Genomic DNA, 14,035 nt, shown 5'->3' on the forward strand with positions numbered 1-14,035 from the left:
TAGGTAATCTTTCTAATATTTTTAGTAATTTACTTTTATAGTTATCCTTAAAGGATTTGGAGCAGTAGTAGTACTAATAATACATTTGTCTAGATTAGTGTGGGCATTAGTCAGCCTAACAAAATAAGTACCCGCTATGTCTGCCTCTAGCTTTTCCAAGACAAACATCGGTGGAACTTCCAAGCAGCAAATATAGTTGGCCTGCGTTATATTAGTTCCATCCTTTTCTAAATCATATGCCACATTGTTTTCTTTGAGATACTTATGCTGAATTGGGGTCCCCCCCCCCCCCTTTCTAGATTAGCACCCTCCAATCAGACAATATATTAGAGTAAGTTGGGTGTGGTCATTCTCGAGGAGGGAAATTATATCCTCACAGTCAATGTTGATTTATAGTGGTGCAAGTTGTTGTTCAATGCCAACTCCACTCCTTGTAGTAGTGCTGTCAATTCTGCTTTTAAGGAATTTGTAGCATAAAGGTTGCTCATATGGCCTAATACCCCTTTTCCCTTTATATTCCAAATTACTCACCCTATTCCTTCTCTCCCCGGGTCACCCATTGATGAACGGTCCATGTTTAGTTTTAATCCTTTTGTTGGAGGTTCCCATTTTATGTTTGTGGTTTCTGGGGTAATGCTTCTTTTCGAGGGTCTAGTTAGTGAAAGATATTCTTTGGAGTGAGTTATGGTCTTTGTAATGCTTATTTTCGTACTTATATTATTATAGTGGTTCTCATTTCTTTTCCTCCAAATGTTCCATATGTAGAAAGGGTACAATTCCTACCAATTTAATGATGTTTTTCTGAGGGGAAAACTTAGTTCTTTGAGTCTAACTAGACAATCACCCCTTCCATTATTTATAAAATGATTTATTGCGTATATAACTCCCAAGTCTAGCCACATTTTCCTAACTGTCTCACATTCTAGGAATATGTAGGTAATCGGTTCGGGAGTGTTGCATATATGGCATAGCTTACTAATTTCTATTCCAAAGTTGCTGAGATAGTCCGTTGTGAGGATTCTATTATGTTGTCACTGCCAAATGAAGTATTTTATTTTATTTGGTCCTTTTAGTGACCAAATCCATGTAAATTCAATTATTGATTGAGGGGTTTCAACATTGTTTTTTATTAGAAAATGATATACAAAGCTTGTTGTTAGGACTCCCTTATGGCTAGGCCTTCAAGTGGCTTTGTCCTTTAGTGCTTTGTTTATATAGGTACATTGTAGGAGGTTTTTTTTAGCACTGTTGTTAACTCGAATGATATAGGTCATCTTTCGTACTGGACATACTTGGACATGAATGTTCCAATTTTGAGGTCTCACCCGTTTATGTGGAGCGGGCCATGTAGTAGTTTTCTCATTGCTATATTGTTAGGTAGCCATCGCTCGTGCTAGACATTCAATCCTACCACGAGGTTTTTCGATTGTCTACTACTATTAACCTTTTTTACAAATATTCCATACTGCTAGGAGGTTTTTTCTACTATTAACCTTTCATTTTTAGAAACTCCTATGAAATATATCTTTATTTTTATTAATTATTTTTGTATTACTTGCATCAAAATCTGTTTATAAAGTTATTACATTATACATTTTGCTCAAACTAATTTTTTTTTAGAAAAGTTGTTCATTTGTCAAATTATAGGACAACATTAATTTATTTACTCAAATAATATTTATTTCATTTTTCTATTTTAGACAAAATTTATGTTTTATTATAGAAGTTAAATAAAAAAATACTATGATTTTTAAAGAAGTATAAAAAGAGAAGATAAAAATTGATAATTCAATGATAACACTCAATTTATCCTCAAGACAAGAGAATAAGCGGTCGTTAGCAATAAAAACCCGACTAAGAGTCGGGGACGAATCTCGCACGAACAAGTATAGTGCAAAGAATTCAATTAGAAAATTAGGAAACTGACCTATAGCCCATAAATACATGTTTGTACCTAAAATTCAATATTTTTATTTAGTTATTTTCTTAAGCCCTCCGAATAGGGTGTCACGACCCGATTTATCAAGTCATGATGGCACCTACTATAACCCACCAGTAGGTAANATCTATGTCTTTAAAATTGTGTTGCGTAAATTACATACTTCATTTAGGATGACAAAATTTATTATGATAAGTAGTACTTTCAATCTTTCAGTTCCACATGTATATATAATTTCAAATAAAACATTTAATATTTTCATCTCATATTTCAATTATTGAGCTATCCAGTATTATCAGTATTATGTGGTTTACCCGTATAATTAAGTTCGGAGTATTACTTAACACCAAGCAGACATATGGATGAAATCTCACCCGTCAGTTAAGACTGAGACCTTTAGTAGCAATCCTTAAGTCTCAGTACTACGTGAAAATGTAGGTTTTAAGGGTCACCCATCAGACTAGGATTGACACCTTAGTCCTTTTTGGACATTATCTTAGCAGATGCACATTAGATAAGGTTCGTACCCTGGCAAAATGCAAAGCACCCTTCCAACTGGGATACAGGTTGGAATCCATTTAGCTCAGATGGAGTATGTCGATTAATAGTATCTTCCACAGTTCAGTCTCAGATATTTGATGACCTTCTATTTTAGTTTACTCAGCACAATGGTGATTAGTTACATGCTTATAATTATTACTTGGTTATTGCATCAACTAATTTATTTCAGTTTTATATTCAGTTCAACATCTTATATTTATCATGTTTAGCTTGTTAGATTATTGTGTCTTATCTCATATATATTCAGTATATTCAAAGTACTACACACATACTCTTTTGCGCTATATTGTCTTATAATATAGATTCATACTCTCAGTATCCAACTCGCAAATAGTACGATTGTTATATCATCTCAACAACTGAGCTTGGTGAGTCCTCATCTTTCAACGAAAAGATCTATTGTTGTATCATTATGTTAATCTTTCAGTTTCAGATAGTTAGAGTTAGTTGGAGGGTTGTCCCAATAGTAGAGGCTTCCAGACAGTTACACGGTAGTTTTAGCTTTATGATGATTTATTCAAATGAATTCAATTTTGACTACTAAGTTGTGTTGGATTTATCTCAGTTTAGCTTCTGCATAAGTTATCTTCAATTATTATTTGTATGAATCACAGTGTTATGACAGACCACGGGTTAGCTTGGGTCACTTGTGGTTCTAAGCATCGTGTTACAACTACAAAATAGTCTCGAGTTGTGACAAACTGAGTGTGTTTGAGAAATACTTTTTCAAAAAAAAAATTAGTTAATTCATATTATTATTTTAGAAAAATAAACTTCATCAACATGAGAAAAATAACTTATCAAATGATAATAGGAAAAAATTGAAAACGAAGGAAAAAAAGAAGTTCTAGATTTATCTCCAAATGAAAACTGCTTAGAGCTCAAACACGAGGAATGAGGAAAACAAGATACCCATTTCGCCATATAGGAAAACCAAGGGGTGGAAAAAACCTAGATAACCAGAGAGGAAACTATGCCAGTTTCCTAATCTAGTACATAGAAATTGCTTTCTACCTTCCATGAAAAATTAGGTCAAATACACTTTGTATGGACTGATCTGATTGGACCAACCCTTTTAGTTTTTTTTTTGTGACTGTATTCTTGCCCTTGTGGCTACTATTAAAAAAAAGGCTCAGATGAAAGATAATATGAAAAAATTATTGTCATGCTAAACTATTTAATTTTAAAATTTATACAATTTAAACTCTACATCTCATCAATAATTTCTTATATATATTTATCATTTTCAAATGGTATTTCATGGAGAAATGTTAAATAATATTTTATTAGGGATGAAAATTATGTACACAATTTTTTTTTTCTGTTTATAACTAAGGTTGGTGAAAAGATTATGCAAATTATGTTATAAAAGTATTCATGTCTATTTCTCCTAATGAAATTAGTTCGGTAAAAAATATTTATTGAATGTAATTAATTAATTCCTAATCTATATATGTATCTTTTCTTTAAGTTAAAATAAATAAAAATTCTACAAAAATCAACATTAGCCTATATATTAAGCCAAGTTTTAATAAATTAAAGGAGATGTAAAAGCTCTTTAAATCATATAACCGTCAACACCAAGTCATTACTATATAAAGAGAAAGTAGAGGCAAAGTAAATGAAAAATCACAATTTCAAAAAACTAATAAATGAAACTCAATGGAAGTCATGCAAATAAAAAAATTGTTTTTTCAAGCCCTAGCTTTAATACATTGTAGAATTTATTTTTTTTTCACCTCATACCTGAACCAAAACCCAATATGCATAAATCATAACCATTAACTAAAAATTAATCTTGTCTTCAATAATCCATAAATGTTGATGTTATAGCTAATTTGAAATTCGAAACAGCAAACACAAACAATTAAAGAGTAGAAGAACATGAGAGAGCATGTAGAATAGAATAGTAAAGAAGAAAAGAAAACATTAGGTCATGATGAAATGTAATGTTAAGTTTTAAGATTTTGTGTGGAGAAGCGCGGTGGTTAGAGGCATGACGAACATGAATATTGTGCCTAATAATTTGTCAAAACCATTCTGAAAGTACCCTTTAACTACACTACATTGCATTTCATAAGTATGTGGATGTTTTAGAATGAGTTTGAAGGAATAAAAATTTGTAATGAGCGTGAAGGTGAAATTTAAATTATTATGATCGGTGAAAAATATATTTTAAGCGATACAAGGCAAATAAGATTGATTATTCAAAGTGAATATACCTTGTCATTTTACTAGGGATGGTTATTATTATTTTTTTACAGGATTTTGTTCTTGTTATTCATTAAGGTTGGTGAAAAGGTCAATCCAACTATAAGGGCATTCATGTCTATTTTGCCAAATGAAACCGATACAACAAAAAAATTGAATGTATTTAATCGATTTCTATATCTTTTGTTTTCTCGAACTAAGCAGTATCAGAATTTATAATTAAGTAAATAAAGGTGTGTCTTCTTTAAAAGTTAATTTTTTTAGATGAGCTATACAATCACATATTTCAACATTAGAGCTGACAAAATTACTATTCTTGAGTACTCTTACCCTACACTATAGTGTAGATAGATAATATATATGTATTATATGTTGAATTTTTTACTTCATGTGCTTACTTCTTTATATTCTAATTTTAAATTACATTATCATGTTTCTGATTATTTTTAAAAAAAAAGTAATTTACAATCGAATATGTATATATGTCATCATGCTTTTGGATCTTTAATTTGTTAGCACACGGCATATCTGATAATAAAACATATTGCTTACTATTATTATGTTTTGTTTCTTAGTCTAAAGTACTATATACTCATGCATTTCTTGCGTCATTTTTTTACTGAATGATAAATATTATTAATTAAACATTCTAGTTGCTATCATTATGTTTTTTATTTCATTTTTTAGACTTAAGTACTAATGCATTTATTGTATTTTTTACTAAATAATAATGATGATTCTTGAAACAACAAACATGTCATGTTTTTGTATCTCTAATTTGTTAGCACACGTTATATCTGATAATAAAACATACTACTTGCTATCATTATGTTTTTTCTTAGAATAAGTGCTCATGTATTTATTGCGTTTTTTACTGAATAATAATGAGATTAATGGAAAAATAAAAAAATCATGTTTTTGTATCTCTAAATTGTAAGCACACGTTATATCTGGTAATAAAACATACTACTTGCTATCATTACATTTGTTTTGTTACTTGCTATCATTATATTTCTTTTTTTACTTACTATAAAGTATTCATGCATTTCTTGTTTAATTTGTTGTTGAATAATAAAGTTTATTTTTGGAATAACAATAAATCCAGATACTTTTGGAGCTTCTAGAAAGTTTAAGTAAAATATCTTTTGATATATTTTTATTTAATAAATATTTATATAAGTCTCAAAACTTAATAGTTAAGGTAGATATTTAAAGAAATATAATAAATTTTCTAGATTTTTGTTATATCTAGAACCATCTATTTACTAGTATAAATATTTGTGACCTTAACCAGTTGTAACCAAGCCAGTTCAAAAACGCCTTATTCATTAATATATTTCTCCTTCCCAAAATCCTCATTCTCCTTCATGGATACTTCTCTTTTCACCACCCAAAACATGGAAAATTTGAAGAATGAAAAGTCTCATGTTCTTATAGCACTATTCCCAGGCCAAGGCCAAATTAATCCATGTCTTCATCTTTCCAAACAATTAATCAATTTAGGCATTGGAGTCACTTTAACCACGAGCCTATCAACTTTTAGTAAAATAAAAAAAACTCCCAAATGTTGAAGGATTAAGCTTTGATCCTTTCTCTGATGGCTATGATGGCAAATTCCAGTTAAGTTCAGTTGATGATTTTCACATGTTCTATTCTTCTGTAAAGTCCCGTGGGTCAAAATTCATTTTCAATTTGATCCAATCAAATGCAAAAAATGGTACCCCTTTTTTACATGTCATCTACACTATAATCATGGAATGGGTTGGTTTAGTGGCCAAAAAAATTAATATCCCATCTACATTATTTTGAATCCAACCTGCCACAGTTTTTTATGTTTACTATTATAGATTCACAGACTATTCTGATTATTTCAAAAATTGTGTTGCTAAGGATAAAATAATAGAGTTACCAGGATTGCCACCACTTAGTCCAATTGATTTTCCTTCTTTTGTGTTTGATGATGTGGACAGTTCCAACTGGGCAGTTAAGTCTATTAAAAGGCAAATTGAAATGTTGAGTAGTGAAGAAAATCCAAGAGTTCTTGTGAACACTTTTGATGCTTTGGAATTTGATGCTTTGAGAACTCTAAATCATGTGACTATGGTGGGAATTGGGCCTTCAATTCCTTCAACATTTCTTGATGATATTACTTTTCGAGCTGATATGATTGAAATTAATTTGAAGAATTATATGGATTGGTTGAACTCAAAGGACAAGGGATCAGTTATCTACATAGCATTTTGAAGTTACTCCGAAATATCAAGTCAATTGATGGAGGAGATTGGTCACGGATTGCTTAAATGTGGGAGGCTATTTTTGTGGGTGATTAGGGAAGGACAAGACGGGGATAAGATGGAGGATAAGTTGAGTTGCAAAGACGAACTTGAAAAGCAGGGGAAGATAGTGAGTTGGTGCTCGCACGTAGAAGTTCTTAAACACCCTTCTGTTGGTTGTTTTTTGACTCACTGTGGATGGAATTCAACGTTAGAGAGCATAGCATCTAAGGTACCTATCGTGGCATGTCCACTCTGGAACGATCAAGTTTGTAATGCAAAGCTCATTCAAGATGTTTGGAAGAATGGTGTTAGAGTTAATGTTAGTGAAGGTGGTGTCGTGGAAAGAGATGAGTTCAATAGATGTATCACGATCGTGATGGGGGACGGTGAAGAAGGGGAAGAATTGAGAAGAAATGGCAAGAAATGGAGTGATTTAGCTAAGGAAGTTATGAAGGAAAATGGTACATCAAGTGTGAATCTCAAGGCTTTTGCTAATGAGCTTTTACTTGGTCATAATGAGTACTAAATCACTCATGAATAGATGACTTCAATAAAGTAGCTAGTAATAAATAAGCCTTTTTAAGAATTTGTTCTTCGTTTCAGAAAAAATAGTGAATTTCTTCGAAATTATTCATAATGAAATAATATACTTTGTTTCTGAAATAATTATATTAATTTCATCCTTACTTTAAATTTTTCATGTTTTTCTTTCATTGATTTATTATCTTTTCAGTTTTAATTATTTTTAGAAAACTATGTTAACTTTTTTTTATAAAAAGAAGCGTCCTTTAATTTTATTTTTAAAAAATATTACACACGTGTGTACGAACATGACAAATTTATTTGGTTCACATCAGCACAAAAGGTGCACGAATGTAATAAAAAATTAGTTCGAGGGATAATAGGACCCTAATTAAGTTAATGTGTGTCAATGGGATTTTTGCCATAGTTTAGGAGGTGTACTTATGCATTATCGAATATGTACTTATGTCATGCTTTTGTAACTCTAATTTGTTAGCACACGTTATATCTAATAATAAAGCATACTACTAGCTATCATTATGTTTTTTTTGTTACTTATTAATTACTCTAAAGTACTCACGCATTTCTTGTGTTATTTTTTGTTAAATAATAAAGTTGATTCTTGGTATAACAAAGAATTCCAGATACTTCTTAGAACTTCAAGAAAGTTTGAGTAAAATATCTTGATATATTTTTATTTAATAAAATGTATGTTATCTCAAAACTTAAATATTTAAGGTAGATGATTAAAGAAATATGATAATTTTTTTAAAATTTTTCTATATCTAAAACCATTTACATACTAGTGTAAGTATTAGTGACCTTAATCAATTGTAACCAAGTCAGTACAAAAATGCTTTCTTCCTTTACAAAGTTCTCCTTCCCAAAATCATCATTCTCCTTCATGGATACCTCTCTTTTCACCGCCCAAAACATAAAAATTTACAAAATAAAAAATCTCATGTTCTTATATTACTATTCCCAGGCCAAGGACAAATTAATCAATATCTTCAATTTTCCAAACTATCAATCAATTTAGGTATTGAAGTCACTTTAACCACAAGTCTATCAGGTTTCAATAAAAAAGGATTAAGAAATTCTCGTGGGTCAAAATTTATTTTCAATTTAATTCAATCAAATGCAAATAAATGTACCCCTTTTTCACATGTCATCTTCACTCTTATTATGGAACGGATTGGTTTAGTGGCAAAAAAAATTCCATCTACATCACTTTGAATCAAACCTATCACAATTTTTGATGTACTATATAGATTCACAGATTATTCTGAATATTTCAAAAATTATGATGCTAAGGATAAAATAATAAAGTTACCTTACCACGATCGCCACCACTTAGTCCAATTGATTTTCCTTCTTTTATGTTTGATTTGAGAGTACGAATTGGGCAATTAAGTCTATGAAAAGAAAAATTGAAATGTTGAATATTGATGAAAATCTAAAAGTTCTTGTGAACATTTTGATGCTTTGAGAATTATTGTCATGCCCCGAGCCTACACCCTGGACGTGGCTGGCACTCGAGAACTATTGTTGGCCACAAGCGAACCTTGCCCTGGCTCAATTCTCAGCCGAAGACTTACTCAACAATAAAAGAACTTTCAAAGTAAGGTTTTAACTCATGAATGTAACTCATGAATGTCTCAAAATAATAAATTCAGAAATATATAAGAACATTCAACTAGCCAAACGAAGGCAACTCGAGTCTCAAACAATAACAATGGAAATGAAAAAGACTCCTGAACTACTACTGTCTATCTATGAAGCCTTTATACTGTGAGGGATGTCTGGAAAAGACCCCCGATCATCCTAACAAAACTGAAATAATAGAAATAAATAAGGGATCCTTCAAAAGCAAAGAGGCTCACCAAAGCTAACTCGAACTACTATGGTATCAACGAAGTGCCTATTGATAACCTTGATCTCTTGTATCTGTATCTTGAAATGTTGCAGGCGAAATGGAATTAGTACATTGAATGTGCGAGCATGTAAGGAGAATACTGAACATAACATAAAAGCTTGAACTTGGAAAGAAGGAAACATACTCGCCTGAACTCTACTCAACTCAACCTCAACACATGGATACTCAACTTAATAAGTATAAAAACAACAATAAAGATGTAGTTTATATAAAGCATTTAAAAGAGTAGATAACAACTCAATGTATTTAAAATTACAATAATAACTCTTATTTGTATGTAAATATACAAAATAACTCAAATTGAGAGATTTTCTAACCGACAGCCATCACTATGACTATGTGATGATACAGTTTCTCGCCAACGCTGCCAGAACTGTCCTATACCTTGTTGGAGTATAAGAAATCCTCAACCAAGTTGATCCACTAAAGTATGCTTTAAAAACAATAAGGAATCATCTAAAAATTATAACCCTTTTTACTCACGTTGGCTACATGGTTTATGAGGAATTTGAGTTGCATGAACTCGTCCCCATATCGGTGTTCAACACTACTCCCAATAATATACTCAACTCATATGTTTAAAAACATTTCCTCATCCTCAAGCTTTGAGATTATTACTCAAAAGTTCTCTTAAATGAGATTATACTAAAAAGTTTCTCATGGACTCATTTGAAAATCGACGTTTCCTCTAATTTTAAATGTAAAAAACATTTACTCTTGGGAAGACTTAGCTCCCATATATTAATTTTGAAAAATATAGCTCAACTCTCCTCATCCTCAAACTCAAGTCTTTAAACAAGTTTTAAAAGATTGTGAAAGACTTCTCAAAATGACTCGAAAGAACTCTCAAGATTTTATTCTTCACTCTACCTTGAATTTGAATTATGAATTCAGAGGTTATGATTCATGTTATGAAGGAACTCTTGATGTTTAGATGTAGTTTAGAGTAGTTAAAATCATAAAGGAGTAAAGGTACACCTTAAAAATGGTGGTGGCAGGCGACCCTAGCGCACTGCTGGCGCAGGGCGTCAGCCCTTGAACTTCAGTGACTCAATCTTGGCGCACTGCTGGTGCGGGGCGTCAGCCCCTGAACTTCAGAGACTCAATCTTGGCGCACTACTGGAGTGCCACGCCAGACCTACTGGTGCATCTGGGGCACGCCGCTCCAGTCTTTCCCCAGATCAATCTGATGATTTTTTCTTCTTGTTTCCTGACCCTAATTCCATTAGAATCGATTATTATCCTCAAATTTTCCTTAGATTCATTTATCCAATACAAGTACACAAGAATCTACTCACTTTACCTCGAGAACAACCCTCAAAGTTCGAAATTCTCATCTCAAGAATTCATCAAACTCGATAAGCAAAACATGAAAAACAAAACCTCAAGAACAACCATCAAGAATTCAAATCATTCAAGCTCAAGAACGAAATTAAGGATGTAATTTACATGATTGGCATGCGGGTGAATGAACCCACACTATGAAATCTTACATACCTTAATTTGGTGAAATACCTCGCAAATATCAAGAATCTTGACGAACACCTTGAACCTCTCCTCTTGAACTCCTCTCAAAAAGTGTAATTTAGAGTTGTAAAAACTGGCCCAAATCAGTTTAGACCCCAAAAATATTACTAAAAATGTTTAAAGTTGATGGTGTAAGGAAAAGACCAAAATACCCCTCATTAATTTGGGTAAATTTCCTTAACTAGACATGCTGACGTCAAACGGGCATTTCTCCCTCATCCGAACTCAAAATTTAGCAAAATTGGTGGCGTTGGAAAGAGGATTCAAAGACCTTTCATTTCATATCTTATGGGACACCTAATTCATCATGTACTTAAAGTTATGGTCATTTTAAGTTGACCCAAATCTCACAACTTAAGCTTAACTTGAACAAATCTCAAATTAGCTCTTTCCAAATTAGTTGTTTCTAAATTTAGCTCTTTCTAAGGTGGGATGTTACAATATATCCCCCTTGCAAATATTTGTCCTCGAATGAGATTATTCTTAGTAGACTAAGGATGGCAATATCTAACACCCAACTCAAACACCCAACATGCAAATTAACACAACATGTCAATTTAAAAAGTACCAAGAACAGACTCTCCAGACTCAAAGAGATGTGGGTATCTCTTCTTCATATCCTCCTCAGCTTCCCAAGTAGTTTCCTCAACAAATTGATTCTTCCATAAGACCGTGACTGATGCTACCTCCTTGGTTCTCAACCTGCGAACCTGACGATCAGGTATCTCAACGGGTACCTCCTCATAAGATAGGTGGTCCTTAATACCAATATTTTCAGTAGGTATAATAAGTGAAGGATCGCTATCTTATTTAATAGTCTTTTAAATATCTAAACAATTTTTTTGAACAATGATAGTTCGTCTTAGATGTTTTTACATTGGTGACACAAATTTTTGTGCATTCTTGATATTTTCCACACTTTATATATGTTTTTACGAAAGCTTGATATATAACTTATTACTCTATTATTTTAATTTTCTTTGTTTTATTATTTATTGTCGTTGTTGGGTGAAAGATTGACTTATCTACTTATGGGTTAGGATTAAAAAATTATGATTTATTTTCTTATGATTGTCGGATAAAAGAAATTTCAATAAACAGGCAATTATTTGTCAATTACATGTTGTACCACGATTGTTAACTATTATTTGCTATCATTTTCACTACATTAATTACAATCTTCCTTTAGTTTTAAATTCCTTGACCAATCAAACAACTTCATATTAATTGAAACGGATGAAGTAATTTTCAATTAAATCGTCTAACTCTCAGAAGTTAATGACTAATATTGCAATGCAAATTGTGATTAGTAAATAATATTTATAAACAACGTCAATCAAGAAAGTTAATTTTCACCATTTGATAGCTTTCACACCTAATATTTTTTTCTAATACATAACTTTTTATTAACAGTACGAAATCTCAATATTTAGAAAGATATCATATATTATTATAAGTGGGAAGCTCTAAAGTGAAAAGTTGAATTATCATTTTGACCTTCTACTAAATTAAAATTTGATTATTTATTTAATTAAATACAATTATTTTAACTACATAATGGTAGAATTTGAAGTCCTTAAGCCCTTTAATAATTAAGTTATTATTTTCTTGATAAATGAGTACATTGATATTACTTTTAATCATAACTATGAATCTCATAACGAAAAAATTTGAAAAGTTATGATTGATAAAATAATTTAACCGGATTTTTTTGTTCTAAAATAGCTACATTTTCTCTTCTAAATAAACTCTATTGTTTAATATTGATGTAAAGAATTTGAAGAGGTCTCATTAATTAAAAAAATTATACATAAAAATTTCATCTATAATGATTCGCTTAGATGGTCATATTTGTACTAAGTGTATTCATCCTAATTTGACTTTTCTTTGATAATAAAAGATATTTTTGTTCGGTCATTTATATAAGTTGTTTTCTTTTATGTTTGTATAGGTACTTTTGGCTGGAATTATAACAATTTGAAGGTTGCTTCTTGTATTTTGGTATATTCAGTGAATTCTTCAAAAAGGTACATAAAAAACAAAGTCAACATGTAATGTTATAACTTTTTGTTTAATTTTTTTTTTATTTTCAATTGAAGGATGTACGGTGCACAAATCGATGTACCAATTCTTTCTTGGATAATCAATTGTATAAAAGAAAGAACAATTTTCTGTATAAGATGACATTAATCTACGTGCCTGTGATGTATTTTTTTTTTTTTTAGAGATTTAAGATTTTTATTCTTTTCAACAAGTTGGGTTGGGTGTGACTGTGGTAATTGAATAACTGATAATTTTTTAATGCAATGTTCATTTTTATAAATTATCATTCTTACTATAGTTACTTCACATACCATCTCTTATTTATATATGAAATGAAAATCAATTCATATTTCATTTGTAACTACATGCATACTCTCAATTCGGAAGAAGAAGAATTGAAGAAAGTGTTGAAGTTAAAAGAAGAAAAGACGCAATATTACTGATGCATTTTTCATCTTCGTTATATTGTATAGTAAAATTTTATTGTTCTATGAAATTTTAAAACTTATTGCTTTAGGTATTTTGTGTAGAAAACAAGTTTTAGCATTTATTAAATTTTTTAGCAAATTTTATGTAATATGGAACATGGATTATTCTTCTTATTTGCTTATAAACTGATTTTATTATGACTGAAGTAACCATGATACTGTTACATATATTTCTTTGTAGATATATTCCATAAAATTCATAATAATTTACTTGCCATCATAAGAAGACATATGTTGTTCGAATCTCTCTACTACTTAAAAAAAAAAATAATTCAACAAGTATTCTCAAAGAATCAACTTGCAAATTCATAACTATTACATATTTCTTTCTCGACATTAGCTAAGTCTTTTTCAAAGTTTATGGCTATTGATTAACACTCTTGCCGAAATTTGCTTGATGACAAAAAGCAGGAAAAAAGTGAATTGCATCCTTAAGAGAAAAAAAAATTGATCTCAGAAAAAATAAATTTAATTAGTTTAAATTGCTCCAACATACTTTTCTATAGCAAATTTTTTTGATGAGTAAATAATT

The 14,035-nt window shown here is 30.7% G+C and overlaps 1 long non-coding RNA gene and 1 pseudogene across 1 annotated transcript in view; both read left to right on the plus strand.

The window, feature by feature from the left end:
• The window catches only part of LOC125853865 (uncharacterized), a 536,174-nt gene that overhangs the window by 97,164 nt on the left and 424,975 nt on the right, over nucleotides 1–14,035 (plus strand). The window lies entirely within an intron of this gene.
• On the plus strand, nucleotides 6,070–7,513 carry LOC125853826 (UDP-glycosyltransferase 75C1-like; annotated as a pseudogene).

This window comes from Solanum stenotomum, chromosome 1 (genome assembly GCF_019186545.1).
Source record: "Solanum stenotomum isolate F172 chromosome 1, ASM1918654v1, whole genome shotgun sequence".
Classification (NCBI taxonomy): domain Eukaryota; kingdom Viridiplantae; phylum Streptophyta; class Magnoliopsida; order Solanales; family Solanaceae; genus Solanum; species Solanum stenotomum.